Below are 23,338 nucleotides of genomic sequence, written 5' to 3' on the forward strand. Positions count from 1 at the left end.
CTCCACCAAAACCAAATAGGGCACCCTATCCTTTCTTTTGTGCAAAAAACAATTGATGATTACTTGATTAGATACAATGAAAAATTTTAAAACCCATGTTTTAAAAAGCTCATAATATGTTCTTATAAAGTTAACATATAAAATACCCAAAGTGACCTTGACTGTTTAAATCAACTGAACATACTGATTACTACCATTTCTTTCTATCATCATCATCATTTGATATTGAAAAATGGAAAAGAAAATGCTGGATGCTTCATAGGTCAGACATTTAAATAGAGAATCTTCCCATTAGTGTTCACAATTGAACTGCAATGAACTTTGGATGTTTGCTATATAAACACAGCAGAAAACATAAATGGAAGAAATTAGATTAAAAAGAAAAACAACTTCTCCATTGCTATGGAATGGTTGTAACACCCAAAATTCATATGCTGAAGAGTGATTGCATTTGAAGATAGAGTCTTTAGGAGGTGATAAAGGCCAAATGGGATTATAAGGATGAGTTCCTACTTGATAGAACTATTGTCCTTATAAGGAGAGGATGAGAGAGAGATGCCTATCTTCTGTCTGTCCCTGTCTAGACACACATGAACCTAGAAGAACTCATGTTGAGCACACACAGGAAAAGGGTTCAGCCTCCCAAACTTCAAGAAAATAAATTTCTTTTTCTTAAGAGACCCAGTCTGTAGTATTTCTTTTATGGCAGCCTGAGCTAAGACACCTAATTAGGAGTTCCTTTTTAAAATATTTCGTTGTAGAAGAGAAACAATATGTTGGGTTAGAATGTCAACTAGTAACTAAAAATATTTGATATACATCAATGATTTTTCTGGGAGATGAACAATTAAAGTTAAGTAAATTTTTTCCTCTAACATGCCTGTTGACAGGTTACTTCTTCCACCCACTCCAATATCAACAGTTACTCCGACAGGAATTCAGACATTCTCTATGAAAGTGCAGTGACTTGCTCTGACATTTCCACTAACCTCCCTCCTGGAAACAAATGGTCATGGGACCAAGCAAAGCAGAAAACTCAGTGTGTCATCAAAACCAGCCTGCCCTCGGAAGCCCAGGGGACCTGTACTGGAATTAGCTGCCTTCCCTCACTGGCTGGGTGATGCTGCTGAAGTGCCTCACATCCTCTGTCCCTTTCCTGTTTCAGCCTCAGCAGGGATCTGAGCTCTCTCTGCTGCAGGTCACCAGGTTGGTATCTGCCACATAAGAGGAGTTCTTTCTAGAATGACTGGGAAAAACACACCACCCCAAAATACACTGCTCTGGCATATTGACCATTTTAACTTAAAGTTTCTTCTGTTTTAATAAACAGGGCTTCCTTAATCTCTTTTCCTGAAAATAGGAGATAAAAACTCCTGTGAAAGATGCCCTGCCTGTACCAAGGGAAAGGAACATTAATTCCACAGAGAGTCATAGCTGAGAGGATTCGGAACAAACAGCCTTGTTAAAATTATCTTCCTTTAGGTTCCCCACATATTTTTCTATAGTTGCCTCTCTTCATTCATCTTAGTAGTAAAAGTATTTGGCTTTTGCCACTTCTCTGAATTTTCATTTCTCCATAAGGACTCCTGTGTCATGTAAAACTATACACATCTGTATGCTTTTCTCCTGTTAATCTGTCTTATGTTAATTTAATTCTCAGACCCAGCTGCAAACACTAAGAGCAGAGGAAAGATCTGGTCTCTCCCACAATTCAGTATATTATAACAGAACAAAATAAAATCAGAGAGAAATCATGAATTCAAGTATAGTAATAATGACAGCTATCAGGATAATTCCTTTTAAAATAGTTTTAATGCTTTTAATACCAAGGCCCCTTATCTATTGTGCTACCAGTCACAGGAATTAGGCCCCCTGCTGTGGAATTACATCCCTTTCTCTCACAGAGGCAGAAGCAGGGGAAAAGCAGGGCTCTAGATTGGGGCTCCCCAGCTTTAAATTGAGTGAATGCTGATTAACATCTCTGTGCCTCAGTTTCCTCCTCTATAAAAGGTGCTCAAGAGTAATGACTATTGCATAGGATGATTATGAGATTTTTTAAAAATAACATGTCACACTCACTGCATGATGCCTGGCACACAGAGACCCTCAGGAACTGTCCAGGCTGACTTGAGCTTGTGACTAAAAGTGACAAAAGGCAACACAGGGCCTGGGAGTTAGCTCTAAATACTCCCTGAGGTTTGCTTCTGTGTAACCCAGATTGTTGGTCCATTTTCCATCACTGGAACAAAATACCTCAGGTAATTAATTTAAAAAGAAGATAGGTTTATTTTGGGCTCATGGTTTCAGTCCATGGTCACTTGGCCCTGTTGCTTTTGGGCCTGAAGTACCTGGAGGAAGCTGCTCATCTCATGGTGACCAGGAAACAAAAGAGAAGGAAGGGCCAAGATCCCAATGTTCCTTTCAAGGGCATGGCTCCAATGACCTAACTTCTTCCACCACCTCTCAATAATGCCACAGGCTAGGGAACAGGCCTTCGACATAGCAGCCTTTGGGGGACATTTATCAAAACCACAACACAGGCTATCCTACCCCTTCCCTGATTCTTCATATGAACATGAAGAACATCTCAAGAGCTTCAGGGGCAGCAATCAGAGACAGCAAGGAAGAGGCATAATGTTATATTATGAGCTAGAAAGGGGAGTCAGGGACAGAAACTAGTGAAGGGAAGATTCCAAAGGAACTATAGTCTTCCCCACCCTCTCATCTGTGATCATAGGTGTGTAGACAGCATCTGAAGAATTTCACCAGCACTTCCAAGTCTGGAGTGATGGGAACTAAGGTGGGCACAGGTAGCTCAAGGAAAAAAAAATTAAATCTCTGGCATCAGAGCTCATACACAGCAACTCAGGAGCTCAACAAAGGATGAAAGGGTCCAGATTGAGGGGTGGACCATGACCACAGGAATGGGGCCTATGGCTTAGCCTAAGGGACATTTCACAAGGTTTCAAAAGGAAAATCAAGAATCCAGGGTCCCAGCAAGGGAGCACCGAACCCCTGTGGGATTTTGTCTACCCTCTTTGGGTAAGACAATCTACCAAGGCAACATTCATGTCTGAAACCAAGCCTCTGACAGGGGAAGACAAACTGGTTCCCAGCAGGGTGCAAAAGCTGTCAGGGAAAATTCACAGACATCAGAGTCAAGAGCAGGACAAAGTGTTGGCAGGGTGCTTAAGCAAACAGCTACAAACAGCTACATCAGGCAAGCAAACAAATGGAACCAGGAGTGTGAGAACAGAGCTTGAAAATGGGAAAGAAAACATCAACCAAGAGACAGAAGTTCCCCACAAGGATTTCCTGGAGCTCAAGAAGCTAATGAGAATAAGAATTCAGCAAAAGAAGGATTCCAAGTGATAAAAGATGAGACTGGGATGAAAAGGAGACTAGAGACAGAACTAAGGAAACCAATTACAAAGTGAGAATTAAAATCCCACCATTGCAAATCTCATAAATAATTTAGAAACAGCCAGGGAATAGTGCAGACATGAGTGAAAATCAAAGTAATGGCATGGGAGAAGTGTGAGAACGCCACAGTAATTTTGTGGAAGAAGGAAGAGATCTGTGATAAATCACCATGAAGAGGATTTGCATGCAAGTAAGAAAATTTTTATGAACCCTAGAAATGGATGTCTTTATAATGAAAGACCTCTCATCCAAAGTTTGGTATTCACTTAAATTTTACTTTCTTTTATTTCTTGATTTCAAATAAACTCAATTATTTAAAACATATACAGGGGCTGGGGATTTGGCTCAATGGTAATGCATGTACTTACTGTACACGAAGGCCTGAGTTCAGTGCCTAACTCCAAACACAAAAACAACAAAAGACCCCACAACACTATCACATTAATGTTAATTTCTTAAAAAAAAAATAAAAAACATCCAAGGTATATTCCTTTATAGTTTATGACTCTTATCATTGTATGATAAGAGATTTTTGAATTTATGGTCATGTAATATTAAACAGATTATTAATGGACAGTTCAATTCCAGGTGATTTACTGCTTTTGCTGTTATATTTTTCTGCATTGCTAAAGTAGTTTATTGGAAACACAGATCACTTTTTATTTTCAAAAAGTATATGAAGCAAACTGTTTTATATGTATTTACAAACATGTCAAAATGAACCCCATTATTATGTACAACTATAATGCACTAACAAATATAAAAAATGTAATCTTCAGCATAAAAGGAAGACCATACATTAAATCTTTTTGCAAATAATACATATTAGACAACATTGTAGGCACTGGAGATCAAAGATAGACTAAGACCTTGCCCTGCTGCAGATAAAATCATGGCAGGATACAGATTCAGGAAGACAAGGGTTAATCCAAGCAGGTTCATTCCAGAAATACAAGTGATTCAAAATCAGGAAATATATTAATATCATGTTAACAGAGTTAGGGAGAAAAATCATGTGATTTTTTCTAGAGATACAGCAGAAGTATGTGAATAATTGAGTATTCATTCATGTGAAAAATGATAAAATAGGAGCTGAGGGATATGACAGTCATATCCCAACATGATAGAAAACATATTCAAACACAACATACATCTTATCTCAAAAGTCAGCATCTTCATTCATGAAGAAAAGCTAGACATTTCCTGCTAAAGTCATCTGGAATAAGACTAGGGAATCTATCATGTCTACTCATCTTCGACCTTGAGTTTTTAGATATTAGCACCTGTAGTTATTCAAGAGAAGTCAGCTAGAAGCATAAAAAGCACACTTTTAAACAGGTTGTGAAATAAATATACAAAAATCAAGAATGTTTATTCATACCAAAGCCATCTGTTAGGAAATATAATAGAAGGAAAGACCACTTCTACCATAGCAAAATTCACATTTAACTAGATATGAACTTGACAAGAAACATCTCCAACCTATATAAAGAAAAGGGTGATATGCTTATGAAAGAAAAGGGTACTCTGACTTTGTGGTAAGATGCATCATATTCTTGGATAAGAAGCTCCAGCATCTAAGAGATGCCAGTCCTCGCAAAGTTAATCTATACATTTAATACCATACTGATGAAAGAAATACCATCAGTGTTTCCTAGAACCCAGACAAATTGATTCTACAGCTCATTTGGAAGAATAGTCAAACAAGAACTGTAAACTCCTTTAAAAAAATAATGTGGAAGTCTGCCCTACAAAATAATCAAAATCTTTTAAAGCTTCTACAGGCAAAACAGGATAGTATTACTACAGGAATTGACAGACCAATGGAACAGTACTGAAATATTAAGAAGAGGCATTTGACCTTAGAAAAATTTAATATGTGATGAAAGGGTCATTTAAAATCATTGAGGGGGAAAATGGACTTTTAACAATTGGTATTGATATAACTGGATACCTTAGTTTTTGTCTGTTTGATTTGTTCTATTTTGTTTTGTTTTCCTGGGAACTGAACCCAGGGCCTCTCTCATTCGAGGCATGTGCTCTACCACTGAGCTACATACACTCCCAACACTTCCAAATATTGTGTGGAAAAGGAAAAATACACATCTGTTTTTCACCAATTATATCAAGATTAACTCAAAATAGGACAAAAATGGAAATGGAAAAAGAGTCCATTTTAAGTATTAGATGAAAATATAAAATTCCTCCATAAGCTAGATGTTGAGAAATACTTCCTATAACTTAAACTCCAAAGTGGCAAGGGAAAAGACCAATAAATTTAACCATGCAAAATGAAATTTTTTAAATATTAAAAAATGACCAGAAGAAAATTAAAAAGACAAAAGATAAATAGGGGTGAGGCAGGAGTAATTTACATATCATAGACAAAGAGCTAACATAGGAGTACTATGCAGCTCTGGAAAGGAATGAGGGCTGTCTCTATATGATGCAACAGACTGGTCCCCAGGATATATCATTACATTAAAAAACTAGGGTGGAACAATGTATACAGAATGCATGCATACATGTAGATGTGCACAGTGGAGGCTTTGCTTATAATTTAGAAACAAAAGAATACCATGTGCAAGGCCCTGGACTCAATTAGCACCAAACAAAATAAACAAAACCCTAAAAGAGTGGTAGCTATGGGGTGAAGGTGGGATGTAGAGGAAAGGAATATAAACAAAACTGAGAGGACAATGAGGACAACTAGAGTTCCCTGCAAATATTTTATCATATAGATTTGACTTAGTAATGATAAATGTTTGATATGGTTAAGAAACAAAATTAAACAAAAAAAAATGGAAATCCTTAAAATCAAAAACAAAATGAAACAAGTGAATCAGTCTATTGAGTTAACCACAAAAAGTGGTGTTAAAGTACAACCATTTAACTATGGTCACGTATCATGTAATGATGTTTGAGTCAATGGCAGGCACATATATGATGGAGGTCCGTGAGGTTTTAACAGAGCTCAAAAATTCCTGTCACCTAGCGACATTGTCACTGATGTAATATTGTAGTGCAATGCACTATCCACATGTTTGTGGGGACCCTGGTAAAAGAAAACCTGTATTGTCAGTTGTATAAAAGTATAGCATGTGTGATTGTATACAGGACATACATCAATAATGATAATGAATGACTGTTACTTGTTTTGTGTGTTTACTACGTTGCATTTTCTATTATTATTTTAGGGTATACTATTTCTACTTTTAAACTTTTTGGCTGTTGAACAGTTTGCTATGTCATGCTGGCTGCAGCCTCACACATCTCTTATTTATTTAGGCTCTTGTTAGTCAGGAGGCCATATTGAATGTCTGACCTACAACATCCAATTTTGTGCAAGTAGACTATAATGTTCACCCAACAATGAACTGACAACACATTTCCTGAAATGTGTCCCCATTATTAATCATTACTTTACTGTAGTTACTTCTGGTGGTGTATTTCCTAAGGGTCATCAAGGGATACATGGGCTCTACCAGAACCCTTCTCAGCTCCAGCAAGGAAAAATAGAAAAAAAGAGAATGATATAAGAGACATAGCAACCAAATGCAAAAAAGACAGATAGACATAAAGACTGAACATGAGATTTATTTGATAAAGAAATGACTGTATTTATTAGGTGGACTCAGGGCATGGTAACTATATATCATTTTGAAAAAGAAATTCTTCCTATGAGGGAAGCAGCACACCCCTCACCCTCAGGTCCTGGCGCAAACCCGTCTCCAACTCACCTGGGCTATGGGTCTTGCTGACACTGGGGAATCTTTGGTCTATAGTATGGATGGCTGCAGTATCCACCAGAGCCCTGAAAGGTTGGGACAAGACTGACAGCCACAGCTAGGCTGTGAAGTGCCCACTTAAGAGGTGGGCACAGTGGAAAGAGGCAGGCAGGCCATGGGATTGCTTTTGCAGTGCTTGGGATAGAACCCAGGGCTTGGCACATGCCAGGCAAGCACTCAACAACTGCACCATGCCCCAGTCCTCCTCTTTACCATGTCAGCTGCCAACCATTTGAGGGCAGAAGCAGTTTCTTCTGTAGCCCCTCAGGGCTGGGTACTTGGTAATAAATACTAGACTGCTCAGTTCTTAGCCCAATGTCCTACCCTAGTCCTGGGTTTGGCATCTGCCGTTCAAGGTGGCACATGTATTCTTCCACTTTCCACCTGGCACTGAAATCCCCAGGGATTCAGAAACATTTTAAGGTCAAGAACTTTGCACTGGAAATGGATTCTATGGAACACCTTGTGGCAGAGGCTTAAAATGACTCTTGAAAGCCTGGCATGGGCTCTAGCAGTTTCCTAGGAGGGTGGGGGCATTAAAAGAGGTTCGAGCTAGATCTCAGCTCTCCCAAGTCTCAACCTGGGACAATGACAAATGTCATGAAATGGTAAAGACTGGTTCTTAGCAGGAAGTTGGAACACGTCCTGTTTTATCAAAGTGGTGGTCCTCAATGCAGATTTTTCAGACTTGGTGGCACTGTGACAAGCTGTACATTTGCCCTAGCATGTAAGATAAAGTAGCCATCACAAGGTGGTAAGCAGAAGCGAGAAGAAAATCCATCGGTTTGTTCTTTTTGTTTTGTTTTGTTTTTGTTTTTAATAAGTAAAAAGTGCTTGACTGGTTTCAAGCATCATTGTGAGAAAAAGAAAAAAGAAATTCTTTTCTTTTAGAGATGCCTACTTCAGTATTTTGAAACAAAATAATGTGGTGCCTAGGCTTGCTTGACTCATCCAGGGAGAAGTGGCAGGGGTGAGCATTGATGACTCAGATGGCCAGGAGCGGCTGGGAGCTGTAGCTGAGTGATGGTTCCGTGAGGGTTCAATACGCTGTTCTCTCGACTTCGGCAAATGCTGGAGATTACACAATTAAAAGGCAAAAGAAGATGAAGGAGGAAGAGGAGAAGGAGGAGCTAAACAAATTAGGCTAAGATCCTACCTCTGCTAGTCACATCACCAATTTGTAAAAATTTCCTAGGTTTTGGGAACCTCAGTTGCTTCATTATTAAGAGAGTATGAATAAACCTCTACATTACAAGGCAAATTAGTAATATTACAAAGGCAAGTCATGTGGAACGAAATAAAGGGCAGTTTTTTTTATTCTGGTACAAATATAATTCTGAAAATTACTAAAAATGTTTATTATACATAAAGTCAAAGTAATATTTCAAAGGAAGTTTTAAAGGGGGATAAAGGAAGTAAACTTTGGGGGTTTGATAATTACACAAAATAGCAATGCTACAATAAAGCTAAGTTTATGTCCTCAAATATTCCTCATAGTGCCAAATTGAAATATCAGGTACACTGGAGTTATTCTAAATAACATTCATAAAACTTCACATAGCTACTTATATAACTAATATTTAACTTGTAAGAGCTCAGGTGCTAAGTCTGCTATACCCAAGACTTTGTTGACAAATTCTGCCTATTTTTCCATTAAAAAACACAATAATTAGATCAGGTTAGTTATAAAATCACAGGTAAAACATTGTTCCTGGAAAATAGAATAATGTAAAATGAAGAAATATTTGAATCAAAACAGTCAGCGACAGACCTCAAAGCATTAAGGAACTCAATCTTTATCCTCTTGGGATTTGCATTCAAAGACTCAATCAAATTTAAATTCATCACTTACGCAAAATGGAATAGGAATCTCCCATTAAAATTATCATAACTGCTGGCTTGTTAAAATGCTTAAGTGCATTAGACAACTATGGAAAAATTCACTATCATATCATTCCAATAATGTTTATATATTAATCCAGAAAACATGGAGGATGACCATGCCACAGACTTATGAAACATTTCTCTTACTGATTCAGAGACCACCCCATCTCAAAGAGACAGAAGATGTCACAGCAGCAAGGACCAGAGAAGTCATGTCTGTGACCTGCATGGGATGAAGGGTTTGCACCACTGAGCTACACAAATAGGGTTAAGGCTGTGGTCAGATCAATATACTGGTGCCACTCAAGGTGAGTGCCACCACTATGGCTTTTGCACAGGGTCCTTGCAGGTAATTTTGGAACTGCATGACCTCACCCTCTCTGGAACATGGAAGCTACATTTCCTGAATGTCCACCCAGACTGGGCTCTCACAATGAATTAACTGGTAGTTCAATAGAGACTCCCTGACTTGAGGTGTAAATTTTCCTTGTTTCCAGAGAGCTAGGTGTATGACAAGTTCTCAGCAGCACAAGTGAATGAATAATTACATTTTTCTATTGGTTGGCTTAGTGTAACAGATGGGTGCAAATTGGCAATAACTAGATGGTAACCAATTTCTGCAAAATGAATGTCTTCTTTCTCCAAGGACAACTACCATCACATATTTCTTTTCTTTACAAAAGTGAGACCAAAAAGAAGCCAATTTGCTCAGAGATGTGTCAAATTCAAACCTACATTATAACTGTATGCCATCTAAAATACCCACTCTATCCAAAACAGAGCTATGAAAAGCAAGACCATCTCATTTTGACATCTGCACTGCAGACTCTAACTGAACTTGGATCCCAAGGTACCAGAGAATACCTCCCTGGGGACATAGGAACTGCTGAAGGCAAGAGAAAATAGTTAATAATAGGTTGCATATTGCTTCATTTCAGATGAATGCAAATTTTAAAAAAATTTCCAAGTTCTTGAGTTTTCATTTAGAGACCAGTGGAGAGAGGAAAAAATCCAAACCAGATCCCTCCTCTGAAGAACTAACCATTCTATTTGAACAAGAAGCTCAGGATAACCCCACATCTTCTGCAGTAATGCAGGGAAGTCCAAGCCAGATGAGCCATGAGATCCTTGATTGTTCAAAACCTCTCTGATTTCACAACTTCTAAAACTAATTTTTGCTAGCCATTCAACAGCAGAGCATTTTGCTACCCTGGATTAGAGAAGTGGACATGCCCAGATTTCTGACACACAAGTCACTTGTAAAAGATTTATCTGGAGTAACAAATTTATATTTACAAATACAAACAGTGACATCCAGTTTCAGATCCAACATGTAAAGAGCTTGGAAGTTGTTACTCCCATCCTTACAAGAGAATAGCTGAACAAATTGAACATTAATGATTTTCCTTGGACTCATCAGAAAACTAAGGTTGCAGGACAAACTGCCACCCAAAAATCTGAAGACATGTGAACCTAGAGCCCCAGTTAAAATCTGGAGAAGTGGCTAGAGCCATAAACTAATAGAAGTCCTTAATGTTAATTTTGACAAATTGTTGGAGACTGAGTATGGATTAGCCTGAAAATGAGAGATTGCTGAGGGCCACAGTCTTAGGGTGACCCCCAAACTTTGGTGCAAGTTAGGTCTAAAAACACTACTTAACTTCTCATGGTTAAGAGCCCAGGAAGATCACCTAATGACTGTGGCATATGAGGGAAAGACTAATTTTAGTGAAATATGAACAAAATTTTCCATGAAACAGAGATCTCCTCTTTGGGATAAAAAGATTTCTCCAGAACATTGTCCCACTTAGGGGAAGGATATTTTCCTGACTCTGTGCCCCCAGAGCTATCCTGACTTACTTAAGGCAAAACAAAAGTCTAAGAAACATTTGTAAAAATCATGACCCAGGGACACAAGTAGAACAAAAGACTCAAATTTGATCATGAGGATAAGTCACTTTTCCACACACCAACAGGTCTCTAATATAATCATAAAGATTACAGTTGAAATTGCTGCAAGATATAAGAATGGAAGTCCAAAGACAACAGATAGGACAAAACCAAGGAAAAATAGGTTAATTTGAAGCTTCTGGCACCTAAAGTTAAAACAAATATTAAATAGAACCCAAACCCCAGCCATGAAAATGAAATGTCACACTGAAGTCCTATCTACCTCAGTTCCTATTATCTGTATATTTGGCTTTCAGCAGAAAAATTATAAGGCACACTAAAAGGCAAGAAAATAAATCTGAAGAGACAAAGCAAGCAATGGAACAAGACTCAGACACAACAGAGATGTTAGAATCATTAGTTAGAGTATTCAAAACAAGAATTTTCAACACACTAAGAGTTGTCATGGAGAGAGTGGACAATATACAAGAATAGACCAGAGATGTAAGCAGAGAGATGGTGGGTCTGAGAAGGAATCAAAGAAAATGCCTTTGAAGGGCTCCTTGTAGACTGGACACAGCCAAGGAAAGAAGTAGTGAGTAAAAGAAGATAGGTCAGCAGAAATGTCCCAATTTAAAATACAAAAGAAAATAAGGGAAAAAAAATAACCAGAATATCTAAGAATGGTGGTAAAATATTTTTAAAAGTTTAAAAAAAAAAAAAACTTTTTTAAAGTAGGCATGAGGTAGATGCAGTAGCTAGGTACAAGAATGTGCTCCTACAGTCCCAGCTACTCAGGAAGCTGAGACCAGAGGTTTGGGCCCAGAGTTCAAGGCCAGCCTGGACAACATAGCAAGACTCTGACTCAAAAGACCAAAACAAAAACCACACACACACACACACACACCAAAAAAAAAAAAACCAACGAAAACAAATTAACAAAAGCAAGTATAAGCAGAGTAGATTGAACATTTAAAGGGGGGAAAAACACCCAATAATCCAGAATTATATGTTCAACAAAATTTTAGTTCAAAATTGAAGGAGAAGGGCTGGGGATATATCTCAGTGACATTGTGCTTACCTAACATGCACAAGGTTCAAATCCCAAAACCCAGGAGAAAAAGTGAAGGAGAAGTCTTTGATACACAAGAATGGAATTTAGCAGCTGCAGTTATCCCTACAAAAATGTTAAAAGTTCTTTGGAGAAAAGGAAAATGAAATGGGACAGAAACTCAAGTCTATATAAAGAAAGGAAGAGTCTTGAAGAAGTGATAAATAATGGTGAAACAAATTATTTTTTTATTCCTAGTTTATCTAATAGATGATTGTCCTATTGAAATAATAGTAATAACAACAATGTACTGGGTGATTATAAGGATAAATATAATGAATAAAAACAACGTCATAAGGAATAGAAAGCAGAGATTGAGAATGCTCTGTTATAAGATACCCATACTGGATGTGATGTGGTTTAGTGTTATTTGAAGTACATTTTATCTAATATATTATTATTTCAATATTATAATTAATATTGAAACTAGGGCCACCATGAAAATGATATGTAAAATATTTATAACTGATTTCATAAAAGGGTAGATATATCTACACAATGGAATGTCATATACAATAAGAGAAAAAAAAATGAACAGTCAAGCCACACAATGATATGGATGAATCTTAAATTCATATTGTTAGGTGAAAGAAGCCAGTTTGAAAGAGTAACATATTGTACAATTCCAATGATACCATGTTCTGAAAAAGGAAAATCTATAGCAATAGAGAAAAGATTAGTGGTTTCCAAGAGCAAAGGGAAGGGGTTGAATAAGTGAAGTGCAAAGGATTTCGTAGGGCGGTAAAACTAATTCTTATAATGCTGTATTTGTGAATACATGACACTAAGCATTTGTCAAAGCCATTGATCTGTACAGCAAAAAGAGCAAACCTGAATGTTTGTAATTTTTCAAAAGTATTTAGGAGGGCAGAGGATCCCAGGATAGAGTAAAGAATGTGACATAACAATCAAATTGTATTACAATTATACACAACAACCCCACTAAAAGGGGCAGTGCAGGGGGCATATCAACCTAAGCAACTGTAAAAATGAGTACAGTTTGTAAAGTTAAAGGAAAGAAGTTGTACATGAGCTGAATTCAGTTGAAAATGTTGTGTGCTGACTGGGGCTGTAGCTCAGTAGCAGAGCACTAGCCTAGCACATGTGAGGCACTGATCCTTAGCATCACATAGAAATGAACAAATAAAATAAAGGCATGCTGTCCATCAACAACTGCAAAAAGAAAAAAAGTTGTGTGCCACCTGGGGGTACTGGTTAACACCTGATGTTCCTTCATACATGTCCTGGAATTGAACAATTCGGTAAATGGATAGCAGCTGGTGAGAGAGCCAGTTTCTCACTAATGGAGTGGAAACAAAGAGAAGAGGTGAGAATGATCTATATGGTAAAGGATTAGCATTGGCAATGTCACTATGAACTCACATTTAACCTCACAGATACAGATGGTTACAGATAGAAATATAGGTGGTGTGTGTGTGTGTGTGTGTGTGTGTGTGTGTGTGTGTGTGTGTGTTATTAAGCACATATTCTTGTTTTATCAGCTGAGAGAACCTAGAAGCAGAACCCTTGCAGTACTGAATGTACTCAACACCTAGATTTTGATTTCTAATACCATTCTTTAATAAAAGGAACCCAGGTTCCTTGGAGAAATAACTAATTTGCCCACACTACCCTGATTTGACAAGAACAACTTAAAAGAGGAAAGTTTATTTTGGCTCTTGGTTTCAGAGGTTTACTCCATGGTTGGCTAGTCCATTGCTCTGGGCCCATGGTGAGGCCGAACATCATGGAGGAAGGGTGTGGTGGAAGAAACCTGCTCAGCTTGTGGTGACCAGGAAGCAGGGGTGGTGGTGGGAGGAGGGTACAGGGAAGATGCACCCTTCCAGGGTACACCCCCAGTGACTCACCTCCTCCAGTCACACCCCACTGCCTAGTTACCGCCCAGTCCATTTTAGTTTTAATGGACTGATTGATTACAGCTCTCATGATTCAATTATTTCATCTCCAAACATCCCTGCACTCGTGCAGGTGCTTTGGGGGGACACCTCACATCCATAAGATAAGACAGGAATATCTTTTAGTGCCAGAAAGTAAAGAAGTGACAAAATACAATAGCCTCGAAATTATTTGAACAATTTGAGCAACATAATAAAGTACCAATTTGCAACTCCACCAGCAATGTAAAAGTGTGCCTTTTTTCCCACATCCATGCCAACAACTATTATTGCTTGTGTTCTTGAAAATAGCCATTCTAACTGGAATAAGATGAAATCTTAGAGTTGTTTTAATTTGCATTTCTCTAATTACTAGAGATGTTGAACACTTTTTCATATATTTATTAATTGCCTGTATATCTTCTTCTGTAAAGTGTCTGTTCAGTTCATTGGCTCATGCTCAGTGAAATAAGCCAGTCCCAAAAAAACAAAGGCCGAATGTTTTCCCTTACAGGTGGATGATGATGTATAATGGGGGCAGTGGGGAGGTGAGAGGAGAATGAAGGATCTTTGGATTATGTAGAGAGAAATGGGGGGTATGAAAAATGGTGGAATGAGACAGACATCATTACCCTATGTACATGTATGATTACACGAATGGTATGAATCTACATCATGCACAATTATAGAAACAAAATGATGTACCCCATTTGTGTACAATGAATCAAAATGCAGTCTGTACAAATAAAAAAATTAAAAATTAAAAATTAAAAAATTAAAATTAAAGTAGTATTTATATAAAATAAATATTAATGAGTCTATATTCATATAAATGCCTGAATAAACAAGTAAATAGAGAAGAAAGAACTCTGTTAAGCAGAAAAATTCCAGATAATTTATGAAGAGAGTGCACCATTGATTATGTGAAATATAATGACTCATTCCTTAAATGGGGACTGCACACAGTGGCTTCTTTAAGGACCGAAAGAAAAGGGTAACTTTTCTTGGAGAAATCTGACAATCATTCGCTCAGCCATGAAATCAAGGTCAATATCTAAAGTGAGTTATCTTTTTGATACTGGGTACCTTGATATGATTGACAGGAATGGTACTTTACCTCTGTGATCTTCCTTCAAACCCAGTCTAATCAGGAGAAACACATCAGACAAATCCCAGCAGAGGGGCATCCTATAATATACTGACCAGTTCTTTCAAAACTTTCAAGGTCATCAAAAGCTAGGAAAAGGTCACAGCCAAGCGTAATCTAAGGAGACATGGTGACTAATTGTCATGTGGTATCCTGGATGGGATCCTGGAACACAAGAATGATCTAGAGTAAAAACTAAGAAAATGTATATAAACTATCAACTTTAATTAATAATATTGTATCGACAATGGTTCATTAATTTTCATAAACACACTGTACTAATGTTAAGATGTTACTAATGGGAAACTATGTAATTCTTTATACTGTCTTCTTAATTTTTCTCTAAATCTGAAACTGTTCTAAAAGAGGAGGTTTGTTTTAAATATCCAAATGGTAATCACAAAGAATAAATATCTCAGACAGTCACACCCTGCCTCACTGTAAGTTGTTTTTATAAACAAGCAGATGTCTGTTGCTCCAAAATCCCTGGGGCTGGGCCCAGGAGCTGTGTCCTCACAACACCTGGGGCATGCCAGTGAGCTGCCACTACCCTGGATTCAGTCCCTGAATCAAATTAATATACACTTGGTATGAGTTTCGGACTGAGAGAATGGAGTTTAATGTTTGCTTGTTTGATGTAGGGAGGGACAATGTTAGAGCTTCATCTGAGAAGGTATCAGACAAAGGGGGGCTTTCAACTGGGAGCAAGGCCATGATGATCATTGTCTGGCTTCTGCACTACTGGATCACAGCCCTGCAAGGAGGAAGGGAAAGCATACTGAGTACACATGAAGACCCAGTGAGGACTGCCAGATGGGCTGGCACCATTCCTCAGACTGCACTGTCAGGAAGGGCACAGTGCAAACAGGAGGAGCTTGGAATTCAAGTCAGAAAACATGCATGGGTTCCTTTGGATGGTCTTGTGGAATCTGAGGTGAGTCCTTGGTGCTGGTTTTCAAAAGGGTTGTCTTTTGTCCCATTTCTTTCTCACTTCTGGAAGCTGACTTTCCTGTTGCAGTTTCAAATGAGTCTCATCTCCCTATGTACAACTGACATAACTGAATGGTCGCCTAGTTCTATCATAATACCTCCATGAAAATGACCATGTGACATAAACATTGGTACACCCACACTCACAATGACAGCATGATAACTGATGTGCCAAGGATGCAAGCTGATCGGCTGGGGTAAGACCAGCTATTTACCTTCACAGGTTCCATTTCCCACAATGCTAACTTTATGAAAGCCAAAAAATAAAAGCAGTAAAGCTTTGAGACCTCCAAGGCTGGTACTTTAGCCTCCTTCAGGAAAAGGAAGGCACCTAGACCAAAACTCCATTTTTCCCATCCAGCACATCTGTAGCATTAATCTACCATGTAGCATAGGTGACAGAACTAGGATAAGTTTAAGGGAAAGAAGTCAGAATCACCCCCAAAAATACAACTGAGTTTTCACTAAGAACTCCAATCCTGTTAGTTATATTTTTCTGTAAGGATTAAGTGAAGATAAACACCTCAGTGGCACTAAAGCATAAATGCTATATGCCAATAATTTAGGCATTCAGTGTGATAGAGTGCACTGCTCATTAGGGAAGAACTACTGACAATTAAAAGAACATGTACCTTAATAAAATGTACACCAACATGAGCTCAAGCAAGGAGGTAGAAGAATGCTGTTGGATTTTTCATCCTACCCTCAAAGATATAACTGAAAGTAAAAAGGAAATTCCAAAACGAATTAAAATTCAGAGCACAAAGTTATGAAATCATGACTCCCCTGTAATTCTGCAGACATAATTGCATATGTAAATACTGGATTTAAAATGCAAAATCTGAGGTTACTTCTAAACCACTGACACTCAATTATTTATGCTGCCTATTTATGGGTAGCTTCTAATGGAAGTTGATTATTGAATATTTTTAAATAAGAATAAAAAGGAATAAATTCTCATTTGTCTAAAAACCTTTAAGAGAATTCTTTTTCTGAAGGGAGTACAATGGATTGGTGGTCTCCTGAGTTCTCTTTCAGTCTGTGGTGCTGTGATGAATAAATAACAATGCTAAAAAGAAAGATCACTAACAGCCAAACTCCAGCTGTACTCATATACCATCTTTGGGAAACGAAGCATGCAGTAAAAGTCATTTTCCTAAAAACTTTAAGCATAAATCTTTCTAAGATAGAGCACATGGGGCTAGCTACAGTTCACTGCTAGAAACTGGGGAGAAGATTCAACATTGTGTTCCTTGGAAAACTCACCTGATGAAGCAGTGAGAACCTAATAAGGCCCACTGGAGACATGGAGAGTGACATTAATAAATAGCTGTGTGAATGTGGTCTTGGGAAAGCAGAGAGACTGCAGGATAGTAGACCTGCCTTTAGAAGAACTAGTTAACATCAAAATCCCTAGAAATATAAGACAGGCACAGTGGGGCACACCTCTAATCCCAGTGACTTGGGAGGTTGAGGTAGAAGGACTGCAAATTTAAGGCCAGCCTTACAACAGTGAGGCCCCAAGCAACACAGAGGGACCCTGTCTCAAAATAAAAAAATAAAATAAAGAGGGCTTGGGATGAAGTTCAGTGGTAAAGCATTCCTAGGTTCAGTCCCTAGCTTAAAAAAAAAAAAAAAAAAAAAAAAGGTCATAGAAATAGAGTAGAACAATGATTACCAGAGGCTGGAAAAGTGGAAGGCAAATAAAAAGAGGATGGGTAATGGATACAGGACACAGCTGGGTAGAAGCAGTAGCTCCTCTTGTTCTATAGCATAGTAGGCTAACTATGCATGATAACAGTTAATTGTGTATTTCAAAATAGTAGAGATGATTTTGAATGTTCCCAACAAAAGAAATGATAAATGCTTGAGATGATGGATATGTCAATTACCCTGATTGAGTCATTGCACATTGTATTGTATGGATTAAAATGTTACACTAAATCCTATAAATATGTACAGTTACAATGCTACAATTAAGTAAAAAATAATAAAATTATATAGATTAATAATATAATTTTTATAATTATAAAATAAAATTCTTATAAGTTCTTATAAATACTTAATAGAACAAATGACTCATAATTTAAATTAAGCAATTACCCACACATTTTTAAAAAGCCACAATAAGCAGAAAATGCAAGTATAATGCTGCCTCTGATCTCTGAACTGAGAAAAGAGGGTCCATAAAATACCCGTGCAGACCCTTAGAATAGCATTAGGCCCAAGAGCAGAGAGTCACTGTCCAATTGGGCACTGTGTTGGGGCAGCCTGGGAAGCCATTCAGAGACATCCAGTCCCTGCCCTGACAGAAGGCACAACAGGATGAACCATTTCCTGAGAGAACATTCCAACCTCACTGCAGACAATTCAAATAGATGTCCATTCAGACACCAGGTCTTGAGGGAACCATGGACAGTGAGCCTACACATGGTCTCATTCCTTCCAGGATGATCCTCCTATTTTTATGTTGCTTTTCCAAGATAACATTCCCCCTCTCACAAAGCTTTACCCATTTTCTCTTATTCCCCAAGAAAAAGTAAAAGTTATTGGTTTTCAGACGTAATCCAATATTATGGGTTGAACTGTTTCTTCCTCCAAATTCATATATTGATGTCCTAATACCCCGTACTTCATACTGCATTCTTATGTGGAAATAGGGTCATTGCAAACAATATTCATTAAGATGAGGTCATACTGGAATTGGACACCCTAATGGAACATAACTAACTGTGTCCTTATTAAAAGGGGTGATTGGGTCACAGAGAAATACACATAGGGAGGATGTCATGGGAGCAGAAAGGCAGACTGGGATGAAGGAATGCCAGTGACTGCCACTAAACTATCAGAATTTAGAACAGAGGCAGAGGACAGTCTTCCTTGGGACCTTCAGAAGGAACCAAGTCTCCATCTCAAATTTCCAGCTTCCAAAACTGAGAGACAATAAGTTTCTGTGGTTTAAGCCTCCCTGTCTGTGGTACCTTATTACCTAGAAGACAAATGCAGCTTGTGATGTCGACTTTAGTTTTACATGGACGTTCCAATAACTTCCCTGGGATACAGAAACCAAGAAAACCAGTGCAGAAGACCCAGGGAGACTGTGTAGGTGTTATACATCAAAGTGATGTCCACTGCTCATGGAAGGCCCCCAGGCCTTCAGCTGGAGACCAAATGAGACTTAGTAACAAGCTTGGGGATGTACATGGCCCACTGCAGACAGAACACTTTAACCAAATATGGAGCAGGACTTTTCAAGGTGGTAAGGATTTCATAGCAGTTTCTTTCCTCATAGCCATCAATTCTGTACATTTTTATACTTTGAGGATTCTAAGGGCTAGGATGAAATAGTCTCTGCTGTTATGTTAAACATTTGAACAAAATATTAAATATTAAAATAGAACATTATGTTGAATTTCAACTGAGCATATTAAAGTACTTTAATGTTGAAATTTAAAAGGAAACTTTTGTAGTTAGAAACAGCTTCTCCTCCCATTGAGTAGTGGAGTCTAATTCCTGCCCCCTGGCACAGGAGTCAGGCTTTGTAGCTTGCTTGATCCAGAGATGTGACAGAAGTGACACTCTGGGACAAGGGAGGAGGAGCTGTAAAAACCTATGCAGCTTCCACCCAAGCCTCTTAGAATGATTACTCTACAAGGAGCCTGTTGCCACATCACAGTATGACCACCAGGAGATCACCATGCTCTAGGAAGCCCAGGGAGCCAAATAGAGAGGCTAGATGAAGAGAGAGGTGCCAGTCCTAGCTGTTCCCTCCTTCCCAGCCAGGCTTTGCACATGCTTGTGAGTGTGGGAAGCTTCTCATACATCCCAACCCCAGCAGACATGACATACAGAACCAATGAGGCAAGCCAGTAGGGCAGAACCAAGACTTCCAACATATGGCCCCAGTAAGATGTCCCACTCATCTTCAGCCATCTGCAGAGGTTACAGGCACAGGTAAGACCTCTTCTCTGTTCCCTGCTTAAAGGTGTCCCTCACAAAATCATGAACACAACAAAAAAAGAATGTGGTTTCTGGAGCTCCATTTCTGTGAAATATTTTTTTTCTTTCCAACAGAGCTAGGTGGATTTATCCAGAGGCTACAGAGGTAATGGAATTCCATTAGAGATGCTTTTTAACAAGCAAGTGGGACTAATACATCTTCTTGCTACAAAGGACTTCACCATCTTTGCCAAACCACATCTTATGCTGTGGTGCTACCCAGTAAAATATGCATCTCATGTTCTGACTTCCTAACACCTGCCTGAATAAAATGGAGACCAAGACGGGGAGAAAGAAGAGCATTACTGCAACCCCAAAAGGCAACATGTGACCCAGTCCAAAGCAGTGGTCAGAAATGTTGAAGAAAATGAACTTTTAGGGTCATTTATGGGCTTCGGAACTCTGACTTCAAGGAGACATCAGAGAAGCAGGAGAACATGTGGCTGAAGATCTCGGAAACATGAACTAACAGGGCTAGAGGACATCTGCCTCAACCAGAGGTCACCTGCCCCAGCTAGAAGTCACCTGTCTCAGCCAGAGGTTGCTTGTCCCAGTCAGGAGTCACCTGCCCTTACAGAGGTTACTGCTCTAGGCAAGGGTCACCTGCCCTAGTCTCAGCTGAGACAAAACAGCCCCCACACAACCAGAGTTGCTTCTCACATGTCTCTATAGACCAACTGGCCAAATCTTTGCTGGTTTAATATTTATTAAAATTAAAAAGAAAAACCAGTACTAATAGTGCCTAGACCTACCTGCACTGAGAGGCAGCTGTGTGCCCACCTATATGGTCTCCTTGAAGTCTCATGTCAAGCCCAAGTCATCCTCATTTCAGCAGAAATGGGAGGCAGCTCTCCCAGGTACCACAGCTGGTTCCTGGCAGAACAGTCAAAGTCAGGTCTACCAGATGTTGGTGTGAGAAAAAGTGGTGGTTGGCACCAACCTAAAGCCCCACCCCTCCAGCAATGCCCAAGCTCTTCCATCTGTGCTGTGTATATATCTCCACATTTCTCATCCCCACTCCAACTAATCTGGGTGGGTTTCCTACAGATCTCTTCCCCAGATCCCCTGAAAAATGGGCAGAAATCTCAAGTAAGAGGTTGTTTGCTTGATTGAAATGAAGTTTTATTTCAGTTACTCCGACATTAGGAAAAAAGTTTATGTATAGCAAGGAAAATTCATTTGAATATGCATTTCCTGCAGCCTTCAAAGAAGAGTATTATATGACCATTAAAAGCAAATTGACTAGATCTCCATTGATTGATTGGATGAAAATGCAAATGCTAAGTGAAAGTACAAAGCTGCAGAATACTGTGAGTGGTATAAATCCATTTCCATGTAAAATAAAATCAGAACATAGGAAGCCCTCTCTGGATCTGTGTGTGGGAATAGAGAGATTTGTGTGGGTGGAGACTCACAAAACTCCAGCTCAGCTAGCTTGGGAGGGAGGCTGTCAAGGTGAAATGCCTACCTTTTTATATAGATTTCCCCACTGTTGGGCTAGTTACAGGGAGACTGTGTTACATTCTACAGTGGGGGTAGGGAGGTGGGGAAGCAAACACTGAAGGAGCAATAAATCACTAGAGGAAATGATGGAAGAGGATAGTGTGCCCACATTCCCTGTGGCTGAATGCTGACACTTTGGAGCTCAACCCCAGCAGGCAATAAGTTAGCAACAGACACTAATAATAGTTTAGTATCATTGAGGACTTACCACATGCCAAACCTGGCTGAACACTTTACATACATCAACGTCCATCAGATTTCACAACTGCCCCATGAGGTATTATCTCATGTTACAGATTAGAAACTGAGGCACAGATCCCAAAGTGATCAGGAATAGAGCTGGGATTTTCACCCAGGCAGTCAGAACCTGTATTACCAAAAGGCAGGCTGCAATGTTTCACAGCTGGGTTGACTTTGACAAAAGCATTCAACCTCTTTGAGAGACATTTTTCTTATCTCCAATGAAGGTGATCTTACCCAGCACTTTTTGTAAGCATTCCTTAAGGGTGTGTATGTATGCATGTATGTGTGTGTGTGTGCATAGCTGTCCCTTGCTTTCTGAAAAGGACAGAATTCCAGGATACCTGCTCCCATGGTGTGGTATTTGCATAGAACCTATGTACATTCCCCCATATACTTTACATCATCTCTTAATGACTTATAATAGCTAATAAAATATGAACATTATGTAAATAGTTGTTATGCTGCATTATTTAGGGAATAATAATAAGGAAAAAAAGTCTTGCTCAGTAAAGACACAAGTTTTGTTTTTTTTTAAAAATACTTTCTGTGATTGAAGCCATGGATCCAGAACGCACAGATGTAGAGGGCCAACTGGATATGTGTATGTATGTGTATTATATCACATAATACATATATGATATAATACATTATAGATTGTATAGGTATATATGTATATGTTACTCTGTGTCTACACAGAGAAGTTAATGCAGAATTAAAGTACTGTGAACCCATAAAGAAGGGGCAGTACCGCTGGATGTGGTTAAGATGGCACCAAAGCTACTGGCATGGGACTATTTAGAGAGAGAGGAAAGCAGTACCACAGCTTCTCTGAACCTAACAAGTAGAGAGGAGGGTGGTCATGAGGTAGGACAGGATTTAGAACAGGAGATGAGGCCAAGAAGCCAGGTAAACATGGACTGACTGTGTGGAGAGGGGTGACCCCGAGTGAGGGCAAAGAGCATGGGAGCTACCCTGGAATAGGGGTAGTGCAGGGTTGCTTCTTTGTATTTCCTAGGAGGACACTGACTTCACCATCTACCAGGCCATCCAGGATTACATGGCCATTTATGAGTTAGATCAACAACGTTCTGGTGCCTGGCAAGAGATGGGGCTCTTAGTTGCTACCCAGGAGACCCATCCTTCCATTCAGCTCTGATACTGATGGTAAGGGCTGGTGAGGGTGGAGCCCTGAGTACCAGGCCTTCTTTCTGAGAAGTTCTCAATGTGAGGGTAAAAGGGTAAAGAGAAACCCAGAAATAAATAGGTTTAAGTTCTAATGCTAGAGATGTGGAGGGGAACATGCAGAGTTTTCCATGTGGACAGACAGAGGGGATGTGTGAAAGCCCATTCAAGGATCTGTGTTTCACTGGGACAGTCCTGCAGTTTTAGGATCTAGGAATGTGCTTTGAAGTAAAGCCAGAAAGGGAAGCTGTGCAGTGTGACATGCTCAGTCCTTCCTCTGCCG

General features: G+C 39.0%; 1 protein-coding gene and 1 long non-coding RNA gene across 2 annotated transcripts in view; one reads left to right on the forward strand and one right to left on the reverse strand.

The window, feature by feature from the left end:
* The window catches only part of LOC306650520, a 43,531-nt gene extending 38,859 nt beyond the window's left edge, over positions 1-4,672 (forward strand). The window contains exon 3 of the long non-coding RNA XR_013760946.1: positions 891-4,672. This is a non-coding gene — a long non-coding RNA (uncharacterized lncRNA). The remainder of the gene's footprint in view (positions 1-890) is intronic.
* The window catches only part of ENTREP2 (endosomal transmembrane epsin interactor 2), a 490,869-nt gene that overhangs the window by 206,892 nt on the left and 260,639 nt on the right, over positions 1-23,338 (reverse strand).

This window comes from Sciurus vulgaris, assembly GCF_902686455.1.
Source record: "Sciurus vulgaris genome assembly, chromosome: 2".
In the NCBI taxonomy this organism is placed as follows: Eukaryota; Metazoa; Chordata; class Mammalia; order Rodentia; family Sciuridae; genus Sciurus; species Sciurus vulgaris.